Consider the following 17,459-nt stretch of genomic DNA (forward strand, 5'->3'; position numbering starts at 1 on the left):
TTGCAGATGTGGTACGTATAGAAAAGAAATATTTTGCATTAAACTTAATGGTTCGATTATCATTCGCAATTTTTAATAATTTTTCAAAAAAATTTTTTAATTTTTTTTTTCTTTTTTTTTTATATGGAATATCGTCCACTAATGTAATTTATAGGATATAATTTTTATACATACATATATTATAAGTATAATTAAGTATGCTTTAAATCCTGTAAGGTATAGGAAAAATTGAAAATATTAAGAAAAAATTCTTATACAATAATAATATGTGGGGAGATTTGGGAGTAATGCAATATTATTATCTATTATATAATTCATTTAGTACAGAGTGTATCATTCAAAATTGGTTTCTTCATATACATAACACTAAACATCATAACGAGTAGTAGACCATCATATCAGAACCATCAACCGCAGAGTACATACATTTTCTTTAAACATAAAGGAAATCTTTAAAATTTTGAAATTCTTGCGAGACAATTTTTAATTAAAACCTAATGTCTAGGAATTTATTAATACAATTAAGCTAAAAATGGTTAGGCATTTATTAGTAAAAATATTTATTAACACAAATGTTTATTAATACCTAATGGCTGGGAATTGATATATTCTTGTATTACAATGTTTGACACTTAAATTTTGGCCAGAAATAAATGAGCAATATAAAATGTAATTTTGATATGATTATGATTATGTCGTAAACCTAAAGGTATAGTCATATATGGGCCAGATCAAGTGTGAAAGGGTTGGACATGATATTGAAGATAAGCATCCGGTATTTAGATAAATACCTCAAGTGAACCGAGTGGCTTAGATAGGTCACATTTTATCGTACGCTCAGTAACAATCTTGGTTATCACGGTTTAGTTGTAAGCAAAACATCACATTTGGTGCTAATTGTGGTACAAGAGCCACTTCAATCAACCTTGTTTAACACTATGGCAGTTTGTTTTTAATTTAATGTGAATTTTTAACAAAATACGTAATACATATAAAAGGACACAGAATAGGACATACGTGATTTCAATTGCGTTTATAGATTTTTATTTTAAAAAATAAATTATTTCAATTAGTAATTTAACTTTTTCAAAATTCTAAAACATCTCAGCTGTTATAATAAAGCCTCCGTCTATAAAACAAACTTCAATTACCCTAAATTACATATTTGAGAGCTTCAATCTCTCAAAGACTTGAGTATTTTACTTACGTTTTAAATGTTTGATTTAATTTTAAATTTTTAATTTGGAAATTAAATAATTTTTGGCTTCAAAGTCGCATATCGCAAAAGATATATAAAGTTTAATATAATGTGAACAGTAACCACTATTTAGATTAAGCACCCCTTGTTAAAATTTCCTTTTAAAATAATTCAAAAAATTTTTACCCATACACATTCTAAGTAGGAATACAAATTTAATATACAAAAAAATATATTTAGAATTTTTACTTTTTATGAAAAGTTAATGACAGAAATCGACGACACTCATTCCATATGCCTTTATAGCCAATTTATCCCAAGTTATAATTTTCAGCGTAGACTAATGACATTTAATTTATTTTCCTTTTTAAAAAAAAAAATATACAATAATATTTTTATAATATTTATTTATGAAAAACTTTTGCAATATATCATCTAAAATTCGTTATTTATTTTACTTAATTCTTTTTTCATAAATATGAGCAATGACAGGGTATTTTAATTTTTTTTTTGGCATAAACTATAATGGAATTCCTTCTCATACTTTTATATAATATATAGAGGCTTATTATATAATAATGTACTTTTACTTTATATAAGAGTAAATGTTAAGAAAATTGAATTTAAATTATGTTAATTTATTTTTTGTAAAGTCGACAGATTTTCAATTGGAATAAAAATTTATTTTTATAAAAGATTTAGTGTTATATAATGTGAAAATAATATTAGAAAAAAAAAAATAAAGGAAAAGAAAAGAAAGTGAGTAAGAAATTTTATGCAAATTAATTGCCGTAAAATTTGTGCAAAAAAAAAAAAAATTAAAAAATAAAGATAAAATTAAGTTGGGTCAAACAAATGATTTGTAAAATAACATTTTTCCCCACAACAATTGAAAATACTGCTTTTAAAAGCAATCTAGTGCATTATTAAAATTACTTTTAATCATATATGAAAATATTTCAAAGATTGCATATATTTAGGATGACACACAAAACAACATTTTAAAAGAGATGTTAACATAATGCTCGAATTCAAGGGTCAATAGCGTGAGTTAATGGCATAGAATTTACCGTTAGCTTCCTGCATTTATAGATATTTGGAGAACCTTGAAGTTTCGCAACTATATGGTGCAGAAAAATAAAATTTTAGAAATTTCGAGAAGCAATAACTTGAGATAACAGTTAATTTTAAAAGCCATTTGGTTTTTTTTAAAAATCAACTATGCCAGGTCAGAAGAGAAGAAAGCAGCTATTATTTTGTAAAGAGAAAGTAACAGCACAGGATACTACTAATACCACCTCTATTGTATAGGTTTCTCGCTATAGAGGTATATACATTAAACTTGCATAAAATGAATAAAATACAAATGGTTGGAGAGATTTTAATCGCTATATACCCTATAGGGGTACAAGGGGTTGTACATCACGTACACATATTGTAGATAATATACTAAAGTTTCTTGCATCATTCGGCTTTTAGCTAGGTGTCCCATCTATCGTAGTTTTTTTTTCTTTATACTCGTATTAAATATTTAAGATTATTGATATATCATTGTTTTTTATTTTGCTGATATTTCATGGTAATTGTAATATATTTGAAATATGGTACTTAATTAGTATTAATTTTTATTTGATAATATTTTTATAATATTGAATATAATTTTATATTGACCTTACTGAACTTCAAACCCGAGACCCTTTCAGTTAAAAGAGTGATGCAATAACCTCTGCGTCAGTTTTCAGTTACCCTATAATAGATACCAACCAAAACTTTTGATTGCGTTTAATTACATCAGAGTTGGACCACTTTCCATTGATAATTCAATATTATGGTAAATACTTATAATAACTATACAAAACAAAAAGGCTTTCAGTTGATTTGATTTCCATTTATTATTAAGATGTTGCTAATTAAATTCTTAAGTAAATAATTAAAGCTTTGCGTATAAATGAAAGCCTCCAATATCACCTAATATATACCAAATTTACATGTACCAAATTTTTCATAAAATTTATCAAATTGCAGAAAATTGAAATTTTGACCAAAATAAGAATTATCAAACTGGATTTTGCCTATTTTTTGGTTATCATCATGAGTAAAAATATGAAAGACAATAAAAAAGAATAAGAGGAACAGAAAATACTAAAAATTTGCACTTAATTTTAATATTTTTCATTCAGAGACTTTGGAATAGACATTATTTACCAATTGAAACAGGAAAATCATAATCAATATTTTTTTTTTTTTGAAATAAGAAGAAGAAAAATTTTTTATTAATACAAAATCGCACTCATATTTTCCACGTATCATTGTAAAAATATCCTTTATAAATATCCTTTATAAAATAAATTATTCGCAATATTTACAAGTCATATATAGAATGATGAATTTTTTTTTTTATTTAGAAATTCTGAAACGATTTATTGTTTCTACAAAGAAACAAAAAAAAAAGGATAACACATACATCATCATATCCTTTTTTGTTAGTTTTTGTTTTTTGCATTTTTTTTTTTACCAAAATTATTTTCCCCTTTAATATTTTCATATTCGAAATGTGTAATATTTGTATTATAGAAATAATATGTTTGCACTACAAAACATAATATATCTAGAATACAAAAAGGATAACGCAAAAAAAAAAAAAAAATAAAATAAAGGATCTTATTATTTGTTTAGTTTTTATTTTATTTTTATTTGCAAAAAAATAACATTCAAAATTGTAAGGAAAATAAGAAAAAATATTAACAATTTCCTTAAGTTTATTTGCTCCTGTTTTTTCTTATTTTCTATTTTTTTTTGCTCTTTCTATATTATTCTAAATTGGATTATAATATATATGAAATTTTTTTGATAACATTAAATATTCGTATATATACCACTTGAATATTATCTATATAGTTTTCCTTTCACGGATGCTGAATACTAAAATAACTCAGAAGAACCAAAACATCAAAATAATGAAGAAGTAGTTGCAAGAAGAAGAAAAAAAGGTATGTGATCAGTGATTTATGATTTAGAAATAAATATCTCTTACAATTCTTTCTTTTAAAATCCGTATATATCTTACGTGTACATAAATATATCATTTTCTTCAACTCACATAATATTATGATTTATATGCTCTTAAAGAAAAAGGTACTTTAGTTCGTATATACTTTGTAGAATGAAAATTATACTTGAAATATTGAATATTTTTCCACATATCGAAATTGTCAATGAAATTTTTTGTATATATATATATTATGTTTATAATAATGTCAAATTGTAGATATAAGGTATACAATATAAAGTGAAGTTTTAAGGAAAGAAGAGGTTTAAGTACTTTGCGTTATTTTATTATTATTTTTAAAGTGATTTTTTTTTTTGATATACAAAATAAAAAGGGAAACGCATCATAATTTTTTTAAGAATAAAAATATTTACAATAACAATTTGATTACCTATATGATATATATATATAAATATATATATATCATATATATTTATAAATATATATATATATATATATATATATATATATATGATATATATATATATATATATATGATATATATATATATATATATATATATATATATATATATATATATATCATATATATCCATGATATATACATTTATATATCATATATATCTTTGATTTATATATATATATATCATATATGTCTATGATATATTTATATATATATGTCATAGTGTATATATATATATGTCATATAAATATGTGTATATATCATACATATATATCATATAATATATTATATATAAGTTGATATATAATGCATTTATACAATATTTTTTATTATTATATATAATTGTATTAAAGTATAATATGAATTTAATATTTTAGAAGAGGAGTTATAAGCTTTAAGTCAATAGAAAGAATTGTTTATAACCAAATTTTTAACCATTTACCATTTGTATATGTGGTATATAACACTGCACAAGTGTATTAACATTGCCTATAATAACACACTTCATATTATAATAGTATATTATATAAATACGTTATAATGTGGATGGGTTGGTGGAATATGAGTAAAAGAAGTATAAGTGAGAAGAAGACGAAAAAAAAAGAATGGGTTATAGTTGATGGCCTTTGCATGTTTTTGAAATAAAATTTATTGAGGAAAATTTATTATGGATTTACGAATCTTCAATTTTGTTTACGAAAATATTTTTTTTGGATTTTTTCAAAAATATTTTTTGGGTTTTCTAATATTGTATAGTGACTTTTTATGTTTATTATTCTTTTTTTTTTTTTTGAAAAGGATGAATAAAGGACTTTTTTTTTTGTGTTACGGTATATTAAATAATAATATTGGTTATATCAAAACCTACTTATAATGAAATATAATTTTGAAGGTAGATGATGATAAATTTGGATTTTTTTTTTGTTTCTTATACGTGTGTCGTGAAAATATTGCGATTTTAAGATATTATTACTAGGCTATGAGGCATGTGATGAATAAAACTAAATCTGGTTATACGTAGGTATAAAATTTTAGTGAAATAGTGTTTATGTAAAGTTGAAAATCGGGATAACTATCTAGATTTTTTATATTAATATTTAACTTAAGATATACCAAAACTTGTCTTTAAAAGTGGATACCATTTTAACATATTATGAAAAAAGGTAAAGCACTACAAATATTTAAGGTTAACGCTAGATGAAAACTTGACTTGGGAAAACCAAACTCTAGAACAAACACTAAAGTCAAGTAAAATAGCGATCTTCAAATTATTTGGCAGCAAAATACCACATAAGGCAAAAAGAATACCTTAGCACAATATGTTTCATGTTATAATTACTCAAAACATTCAGATATGGGGAAATGAGTTTGCTAAGTACCTGAATTTGCTATAAAAATTTCAAAATAAAAATAATTAAAAACTTATTTTGCTATAATATTAGGACATCCACATCTGTAGTTCATAAAAATAATAAAATTATGTCGTTAAATTTTTACATAAGCGAAGGCTTGTCACTCAAAATCACTTGATTTTGACAAATAATGTAACAACAAATATTGAATAAATTTTTAATAGAAATGCTCAAAACTACAGTCCGGGCCGGTTCTAACTTGTTCGGCGCTCTACGCAACCTTCAAAAAGTGCGCCATTCTGCTTTCAAAGCAATGAACAATATGCAATAAACATTAAACATTGCACATATTGATAGCGCCCCTATTTTCCAGCGTCCAATGCATATGCTTATTTAGCATATATGGTAGATCCGGTGCTGACTACAATAAAGGGGCATCAATAATAACATCCAAATATGTTCTTAAGCAATTCAACGCTTCAAATTTGCGTTTAAATCAATTTTTTACACCGATTATAAACTAAATGTAAACACTTTCTACGAGCTCTTATATGCTTTGAATATGGGGCTCTTCTAAGTTTTGAATTGAATAAAAAAAAATCACATGTTATGTAATATAGAAATCATTTAGATATTAAAAGAAAAAAGTAAAAATTGTATTACAATTTTTATTGTTCACAAATTTGTATGAATGAAAGAGTGCAAAGGTCTAGTTGTAAGCTGTAAAATTTGTTAAAATATATTAGTTTGGGAAGGCGTACTTTGCTTAAAGACTGCTTCAAGAATGGTTTCAGCCTAATTTTACTTATATTTAAATGGCGATGAGTTCAAAACTTCACTCATGTTTTCAACACAAAGAAAAAAATTTTATTAACACGTAAGAGTTAAGATGGTTTAGGAGCTAAAATGTAAATGATATTGTAACGGAAAAAAATACAAAGTTAGTACTCGTACGTACGTATAAGTAAAAAAAAAATTGTTTTTATTAAAAATGTAAAGATTTTATTTAGTTTGAAATTTTACTTTGTTTTTTCTATGTTTTCATCAAATTTCATGTCTAATTCTCATTCATTTACAAAGAATCCTTTTTGTACATCATATTCATTCGCACCGTCTTATATATAAAAATATAATACAATATGCTTAAAATCCATTTTAAATAAAAAAAAAATCTTATAATTTTTTTTTTATTTTCAATATTTTTCCCAAAATAATTTTCATTTTAGGTATATTTCTACCTATACTTCTACTGATTTTAGCTGAAAATTTATTTGAAAGAACATTGAACCTTTTATATTATTTTCTATATCAAAATATTTCTATATCTGATATTTTAAGATTATATAAAAAAAAACAAATATATTAAAGGGTTATTCAATATATTGTTATGTACACAATAATATGTTATAGAATATTTTCCAATCAGTAAAATTAAAGGAGATTCGAAAATAAGATGTGCTTATTGAATTCGAAAAATTTGTCATTTAAAATTTGCATTAGAAATTTATTATTCTCATGTATAAAATTTCGCTTTCATATTTAACTGATTGGGCTGTTAAGATATCATGACTTATAATATATAAAAGTAAATTTAACTAAAAACTTCAGAGTAAGCTTGGAAATTGGCTTTGTTCGTTATAAGAGTATATAATATTCAATACTTCAAACTATACAACTGAAATAATTGTAAATAATTTTTAAAATAGAACGTTGTCTTACATGAAAATCTTTTTATACAAAAGTAAAAACTAGATAATTAATTTAAATTAGACTAGGCAGCAAATTTAACATTTATAATAAGAATAGGTATTTTGAAATGCAAAAGCAAGCTACCGAGATAATAATGCATAACTATATAATCCTCTCCCTATGTAATTTAGAATGTTATATAATAGTCTTAAATGGAGTCTAAGAATTATCACGAATTAATTTCTCACAAAAACTGTGTATCTAATAAAATTTCATTGAACTAGTAATCTTCGGGAATAGGTATTTCTGGGACACCCGCGTGGTAATAATATTCCGATTTAAAATATTCTTAATTTATTCCTTCATTCAGCAAAATTTTAGGAGTTCATACATTGTGAGAATAAGGTGGTGAACCTATTACAATTTACATTATAAATGAAAAAACCTATCATATTCGAAAAATGATTTTTGCCCAAAAAAAATTTTTTGTTTTCCTTTTTTGGTTTTTTAGCTTTATTGAGTACCGTCAAAATTTATTTCTTTTTTTGTTTTATTTTAATTTTGTTATTATTTCGGAAAAGGAAGCAAATTCTAATTTTTTAAAAGGATTTCAATTTTTTGTATTTTTTCATTTTTACGTTATTTAAAAAGCGTTATACAACTTATACACAGAAAGAAGAGAAATAATAAAAACCACAGACATATACCTGAAAAGTTTTTGTAAAATCCTTTACAATTTACAAAATACATAGTTTTGTTTTTTGTTTTTTTTTTTTTTATTTTATTTTTCAATATTTTCAGATTTTTTCTCATTTTTTTTTTATTAACTTCTCTTATGATTTTTATATTATTTATTTGGAATTTTATTTTTCATCAATCCTTTCAGTATTAATATTTTCATTTAATAAAGCAATATATAAATTGCACCTTGAGAATAATATCGCACCATCTCAAATTTGTTAATTTTTTAACTGAAGGCTTGTAGCACAAAATATTTCTCTATATCGTTACCGGTTTTATTTAAAATGTTCTGATCTGAGTTTTCGGACTTTTTTGAAAATGGTGTTTCTTGTTGAATTTAGTACGATGATATTTTAAGATATCGCCCAAATTCGATACACGGTTTTCTCAGATCAGTTTCAGCAACATTTCGATTTATATCAATTTTATGAAAAGAATTTGAGATTTAAACCGCAACAATTCAAAATATTGGAGTCTTACATGGCAATATTACGTTTTATTTATGTTTTATTTTACACAATTCTAAAAACAAACAAAATGTTTCAGTCTTTAATTTCTCATATAAAAATGGCGGTAATTTGAACTCAATTTTCTCAAAACTATAAATTTGAAGATGTTGCAATGTTATTCTCACGGTGCAACGTACAAACACATTTTATTATTTTGTGTATCTATAGTAAATTTAATGAATTTTATTATGAATAGAAGTGGTTTTGGTTATAAATGGAAAATCCTTTTATTTATTTTTGTTTCTTTTTTTTCTGTATAACCAAATTTTTTTTTTTTTTTTTTTTTGGAATCAAACCCGACCGATATTTATTTGAATTTTAAATAAGGAAACAAAAAATTAATAAACAGCAATGTTTTTTTTTTAACTTGTATTTTTCACATTGAACACACATACAAACGCGTATACTTACTTATTTTCTTTATGTTAATAAAATCTAAGTATATATACCTATAAAATATGAGCACAATTTAAAATTTTTAAAATTTTTTCACATTTTCTTTGAATAATTTTTTTTTTTTTTCAAAAGTAGTTGATTGTAAAAATATAAAAATTTATGAAATCTTATATAAATACCTTTGTATCAATGTATGTATTGATATCGATTCCAAAAAGGAAATTAAAATCACTGTACAACTTATGTAAATCAAGAAATTTTTTTATCTTCAAAATTATATTTTTAATTTCAATTTATAATTTTTGATTTTTCATTTTGCGAAATATTAAAGAAAATTATTTAAAACTAATTCCAATTTGATAAATTAGATTATGGGGGTATTGTCGTTGATTTGATTCTATTGAGATAGTATTTCGATTGTATATTTGATTGTAGATAGCGCCACCTCATTTTATTCTAATATCTATACGCATGCTAGCTATCGCTCAGCGGCAACCTTACCAACATCCCAGTCGGGGTATAGCTGTCTAAATTATCTTCTACATTGTCTTCAATAAAAAGATATATGAAGCTAATCGACCTGAATGACTTGGTCACCATGACTTTTCTTCCTACTTTGGAGATAAAGACCACCCTAATCACCCGGCAGGAGTCGAGGATGTACTCGAGAGCCAAGTTGCTTTTGAATATTCTTATTAAGAAAGACATAATTTGCTCCAGTCACCCTTGCAATAGTGCTCGTAAAATCCCATCCACTCCAGAAACCTTGAAGAGTTGGAAAGTACCAATAGCCCATCTTATCCTTTGGTTTGTAAATATATGTGCAGCACTCCGCCAGTCCTCAGGTTGTGGTGTTCTATATTCTCACGTCACAGGGGTATTGTCATATTAGGTAGCATGGATTTTTCACGTTTTATTGTTTCTCCCTCCCTAAAATATTTCTTATCGCGTAAATCATTTTAGAAAAATTTAGTAAGTTTATGTTTTAATAGCAAAAATTTGAAAATCTCGTGAATAATCAATAGCTATTTGTCTCATTTCAAAAATTATTTAACGGCAAATAAATTGACGCATTAGAAGAAAAAACTTCTAATTTTCCATATGTGATCCATGGAATTGACTCCAAAATGCTGTAATGGCTAAAGGATTATCGACACTTTAAAACTCCTAAAACTTTATCTTCGCAGTTTTTTTTTAATTATGTTCAAAATTGATGTAAAAATTAAGAATAAAAATTAAGAACATTACAAAACTACCAAAACTACTGCTAACATACAAGTAAGACAATCATTCTCGAAAAGAACAGGTGATAGCAAATATGCGAATATATTTGATAGCAAATATGCGAATAGATTTGGTAATGATATCTAATATTATGTTGTTGCAATCCCTACTGGTAGGTAATCTTAAATCATATTTTGAAATTCATGTCTTAGTAACTTTTCTCCCTCCATGATGTACGATAAAAATTGCGTTTCTTTTGAAAACTTTTATATGAAAATTCTATATAAATTCTATATAAAATCTCCTATATACCAAAGTAAATAGCGATATTATTTCTCCCGTTTACATAGCTACATAATAGAAAAAAAAAATACCAAGTCTCATATGTTTTACATTTTAACCTAAGAATTTTTCCATATTTATGTTGTATTTGTGTAATACATTCATTATGTAATTCAAATTTTTCATTTGAACTCTAAATTAATAATAAAAAATAAAATCCAGAATTAAAAGAAAAATCAAAAAGAAAATTCTTTATTTTTTTTTAATTGAAAATTCATTTCATTTCATTTAATTTTTTTATTTTATTTTATTAAAAATAATATTAAAATACATAAAGAAAAAAAAGGATTAAAATTGAATACAAAATCCTTTTTTTTTCTTAATATTTGCAAAATAAATACACAAGCATATATGAATGAATATTTAAAAAATTAATTTGCTTAATCTTTGAAAAATAATGTTTGCTTTCATACAAATATCAAAAAAAAAAATAAAGTTTTATTTCATATAATAAATTAATTTTGAAAAAAAAAGTTGAATTTATATTTGATTTGTTTTTAAATTTTTTTTTTTTGTTCTGTTGCTTGAACTCTTCGAAATTTCAAATAAATGAAACTTTTTTTATTCTTAATAAAATTTTGGGAAAAAAAAATAGAAATTAAAAAACAAAACTTTTACACAAATTTTTATTTATTCAAAGCCTTCATTTTATATAATACTTACTTATACTCTACTCCTATTCATCCATCGTGCTCCTGTCTTTTATATATTAATACGTGAGAACGAGAATAGTTAGAATTGACCGTGTCAACTTTGTGATATTCGAACGAATGAATAATTTTAAGTGCTGTGTGTTAATTATCACACTGTTCCTTACGTAATCCGGCAAAGAACCCGGAGCCACCGCAGCCATTCCCGACTTATTGTAGCCTCCCCACGTTCTCACCTATAATATCCTATCCCAACTATAAAGTCGGAGATATCCCTAAGGGAGTTGGACAGCCCTTTCCGAACACGTCGGAACCAATATCCAAGACAATTGCGGCAAAGGGTGTGTACGGCGGTCTAGTCACCGCCCCCACCAAATCTGCACAGGAGCGAAATACGGCTTTCACTGGCGGGCGCATGACGGCACACTTTCATGCCCCGCCAGTGAAAGCCGTATTTCGCCGCCAGCAGGCAGGCAAACCTGGCCTTCACGAAAAAGGCAGACCACAGAAAAGCAGCGACTGCAGAAAGTCTGCCCCGAATCCCCTCCGCGCTAGCCCATGGGCAATCTCGTTACCCACATGGCCACTGCGGCCCGAGACCCAAATGAGCGTGGCTCTGTTTTCCCATGACAATTCCACAAGCGCAGTTGTCAAAAGCTCCCTCTATATCAAGGAAGCAGCAAACTCCCACCTTCCGCACTTCCAGTGAGTTTTCAAGGACCTCCACTAGACTCTGCAGAGCGAGTGCAGTAGATTTTTCCGACTGATAGGCGTACTGAGACTCATGCAAGAGTCTCAGTCTCAATGCGTCGTCCCGTATGAATCTTTCAATCACTTTTTCCATTGCTTTCAATAGAAAAGAAGTTAGGCTGATGGGACGGAAAGACCTTGGGTGGTTGCTTGGCCGTTTACCTGCCTTCGGAATATACCTCACTTTAGCCACCCCAACAGCGTTCTAGCTATATGTTGGAAACCCCTCTACAAAAACGCAGGATATATCACGTCATAACATTTCCTTACAAAATAGAACTATGCATAAAAGCACTTTTATCTACAGAGCCAATGTAATAGGTGCAAATATTTAAAAAATTTTTATAATTTCTAAAAAATTATCAACAAATTCTTATAGGAACTGTCCATCCACTGTCATTGATTCGATCACAAGTTTTTATTACACACCTTTAGAAAATAAAAATCAAATAAGAAATATGAATAAATTTTATTAGATAATGAACCTAAATTAATTTTTAGGATAATTTTTTAGTCTTTCAATATTAAAGTAAATGGGTACAATTAATTTCCCTATGATTTTCTTATTGAAAGAATGATGAAATGTGAATAAATACTTTCATCACAATTCTTAAATAAAATTTTCAAAATTATTTCTTAAAAAGTTTTCAATATCCTTTTCATATATCCTTTATACTAATTTTATTTTATAACCAAAATATTTATGTGTTTCTTTTGTTGTTATTTGGAATCTTTTAAGGTTTATGTCTCTCTGTTTTTTTTTTTTTTGAAAAAATCGACATGAAAATTATCAAAAAAAAAAAACAAAAGGAAAAGAAAAAACAAAAACATAGAAAGAAAATTATGTTTTTCCAACAAATAACCATTATTTTTCCACAAAATATGTCAGTGACAAATAAGATGATGGTACCATATTATTATTATCAAACAACAAAAACAAAATACAAAGAAATTAAACGAGAGAAAAAAAAAAGCAATAATGGCAATAACAACAACAACAACTAAGCGACACAACAATAATACGAGTGGCAAATAACTCTGCATGTACTTACCTACAAAAATATCCTTATAAAATAGTAATATTACGGTAAAATATTTTTATAATGGTATATGTTTTATAACGGTGGTAAATTAATGCGCACAAATTTTAATTATTTTTAATTTATTTGGTAAATTATCGCTGTTTTTTTTTTTTTTTTTTTGTATTTTCATTGCTATTATTTTTCATTTGTTATTCTAGTTTTTTTTTTTCGTTTTCTCTTTCATTTTTAATAGCATGGCGACAATCCATTAAAGGGTTAAAGATATATGTATATTTGTAGCCCTATTATAATCTATATAACAGTATATAACAGTTATAATAATCGTAAATATGGATATTTTATGGGTGCAAGAAATATCGAAACATTAAAAAGATTGCCAAAGAGGTGAAAAGCAAAAAAAAAAAAAAAAAAAATTTAAAAATTATTTCTTTTAACAGGTATGGTAAAATTTTTTTCAATTTCTTCTCTTCTTCTTCTTCTTGTTTATTATTTTTCTTACATATTTACAGTTACGTCCTTGATTATAGAAAAATTTTCTTATAATCTTATACTTAAATCGTCTTAAATATTATAAAAGTACCAATAGAAGCAAATATTTTCAGGGGCGATAATAGCAATAATAATATTAATATGGTGTGGTGTGTATGAAGATAAAATTAACAGTCTACATTTATACTGTTAATTTCAGAAGAAAAAAAAAAATTATTGTTGAAAAAAATGTAGGGGGCTTAATGTTTGTATATTTGTACGTATGTATATGCATGCTTATAAATTAAAAATGGGAAAAGGGATAATATTTATCTGTTTTTTATATTTTTTTTTTTTGTTTATTTTTTATTTATATTACTTATTTGAATTTCGAAATAAAAATTTATGATTTTAAAAAAAAAATTAATATACCTACAACATTGAAAAAAAAAGTAATTAAAAAAAGTTTGTTTTACATTTTTGTAACTGTAATACAGTTGAGTTTCGATTATAACCACTTTTGTAGATTCATAGAGTGGTAGGAGTTAATCACACCACTTATAAAATGCCAGCTAGGATTATAATTCCCACAAAGTTACATATTCGTCCAAGCTCCATTTCCCATAAGTTCAAGCGTGCTACCACATATTTCCCAAGTGAACTAATCGCTTCCTGGGCAGTGCTTCACAAAAGAAGGGTGGCTGTGGAGTATCTAGTTGCCATACGCCTTCATATGACAACTCAATACCACACAGAGAGGTCTCGGCTGACAAAAGTATCGTTGGCTCAAACCTATCAAGATCATCGGCCTCTTCATTGTCACCAATACCCCCATACACCCAGACACACGATAAAACAACCTTATTCCTTCTACTAAGTTTCACTAACGCCTGTAGACATTCCCACACCAAACTCGCTTTGATTTGGTAAGAGTCAAGCAACCGAATAGCCACCTGACTATCCGAGAATATGTTAATAGTTTTATTCACATATCCCCTACGAATATTTTCACGTATACAAAAGTCCAAAACAAAGGCCTCCGAATGCAAAACCATTGGAGACACCCAAAGCTGATGGATAACCTAAGGCGCGGTCTCAACCCAAAGACACCTAATCCAACCCCTTCTACAGTTTTGGATCTGTCCGTATACCATTCGATTTCCGCCCATCCCGGTCTTTCCACTATAACCACTTTACAACACAAGTTCATGTATAACAAATTTCGGTTATGATTTTGCAATCATAACACAAAAACATGATTTTTTAAAAATGATGCTCTTACTGGTATGTGAGTGGTATAGTTTCAGTAACCTTGCAACGAGTGTCCTCAATTTTAGTTGTAACAAGCGATATTTGGAATGCTTAAACCATTACGATTATCCTGGAGCCAAAATGACTTCCCAAAAGAAGGCGTCTTCTAATGTCGCTGATGTCTTAATAAAGAGATTCGTGATATATTTGAGCCTATTTCCAAATATTTTAAAAGTATGCTATTATATTATATTTGAATGTTTTTCAGTTAGAAAACCGCGTCATCGATATATGCGCTTGGGCCTCTGCCTTAAAACGAATAATGTTAATTAAATTATTGGTAGGTTGAGATTATACTCAGTCACTTTCGAAATAATTTAAAGCATTGTACCGTTATATCTCGTTATGCAACGAACGAGAGGGTTAATGTTAACAAACAAGAGGGTTAAAACATAATTTTTGTAACTAAAACTCTTCAAATATAACCAGAACAATTCGAATTATAAAAGTTTCACTGCACCAATTTTAGTCATAACACCAAAATAAAATAAAAATTCAATACATAAATCGTTTTTTAAAAAACAAAAAATAATAATAACAATAATAGTAGAGAAAATTATAATATTTTTACTCCATTAAATATGGTTGTCTTAATATGGATATATGGAAATATATAGCAGAATTTGTGTACTAGAATTTTACAAACTTGTGTATGCACATACCGTTATTCATACCGTATACTCAAATATTATAATATACATACATATACACATACGATTTTCACATTATAATATATACGTAAAAATGATACCATTAACGGATATTGGTTGTTTATTATATGCGTTAATAATATTTAAGTATTTAAATATATTTTTAAGTTGTGTATCTTATATTTATATACACATTATGTATGTAAATTTATATACTTCTCTGTTATACATTTCTTCACATAAGAATTATACGAATACGTGAGTCCGCATAAGGTATACAGAACAAGAATAAAAAAAAAGTCATTTTCTTTTATAATTTTTCTCTTCTCATTGTTTTTGTATATAATTTTTTGAGTCGAGGACATTTTAATGGAAAGAAAATTTTATCTACATAAATTTTTTTTTTAAATATTTATATATATATATATTTTGTATAATGTATAAATTTTATTTATAACGAATAACAAGGACAATTACTTATAAAATATATTAATTTAGTACTTACGTTTTAACTTATATTTCATTATTATTATATAGGATAAAAAAACAAAGAGAAAAAACAAAAAAAAAAAAAAGGATTTCATTAAAGACGCCCAAAAATATGTTTAATACCTACGTATGTATGTTTTAATATTATTAAAGGGTTATATACTTTACTGTTATACACATTAAAAGATGAGAATATAAGAAAATTTTTAATGGCATATAATAACTTTTTCTTATTAATTTACAAAAAAAAAAAAAATCCATTTAAAAAACACACAAATAAAATAAAAAAAAAGAAGGTGATTATTTATTACAAAACGAAAATAATAAAAACGGTGTTTGTTTTTAAAAGTGTTGAAAATATTTTCAAATATTCCTTATATTCCTAAAAAATTATATACAAAAATATATTATATATATGGGTATAAATTATGTATACCGTGATAATGAATAGAAGAAAATTGAAATAATAATTTTTAATAAATATTATAGGCAAAAGTAAGCTAGATCTTTAAAAAATTTCTTTAAATTTAATAAAGAAAGCAGAGGAGGAAATAAAATTATATATAAGGAAAAAAAAAATTATATTACAAATTTACGATACTTTTGGGAAACATAAATTTTGAATATTTAACACTCTCTTATATCCTCAATATTGGGTATTGTATAATTGTAATATAAAATGAAAATTTGTTTGTCTATGTTTCAAGATATTTTAGTCCCATACAAGCTTAACAAAATTTCACACAAAAATTTTATATTACGAGTATTAAAATCGAACAAAAAATTTTATGTCCTTTTCTTTGTTCTCTTAAAAAATTGAATGATAATATTATGTAAATCGAAAATGCATTGTTCAATAAATATTACTCCCACATTCAATAAATATTACTTACATTATTAAGTTTTACTTTGAATTCTGAATTTTGCCCAAAAGAAAATAGTTAAAAACAATATTGGTTCTAATTCACTAAAATTATTCAAGAATATTGGTAACACCTTCCGGTTTAATGCAATATGTTATTCTAATGGAAATACAAACAATTAATTAATATTTCTTCCAAATTTTATAAGAATAGCTGATATCAGATATAGACATCCGAGTTCATTAATTTTTTCATTTAGTTTTATAATATTTTATTTTGTCCACACGGATTTCTTTATTCCTTATCCAATTT

This window comes from Condylostylus longicornis, unplaced genomic scaffold (genome assembly GCF_029603195.1).
Source record: "Condylostylus longicornis isolate FDR11 unplaced genomic scaffold, ASM2960319v2 ptg000006l, whole genome shotgun sequence".
In the NCBI taxonomy this organism is placed as follows: Eukaryota; Metazoa; Arthropoda; class Insecta; order Diptera; family Dolichopodidae; genus Condylostylus; species Condylostylus longicornis.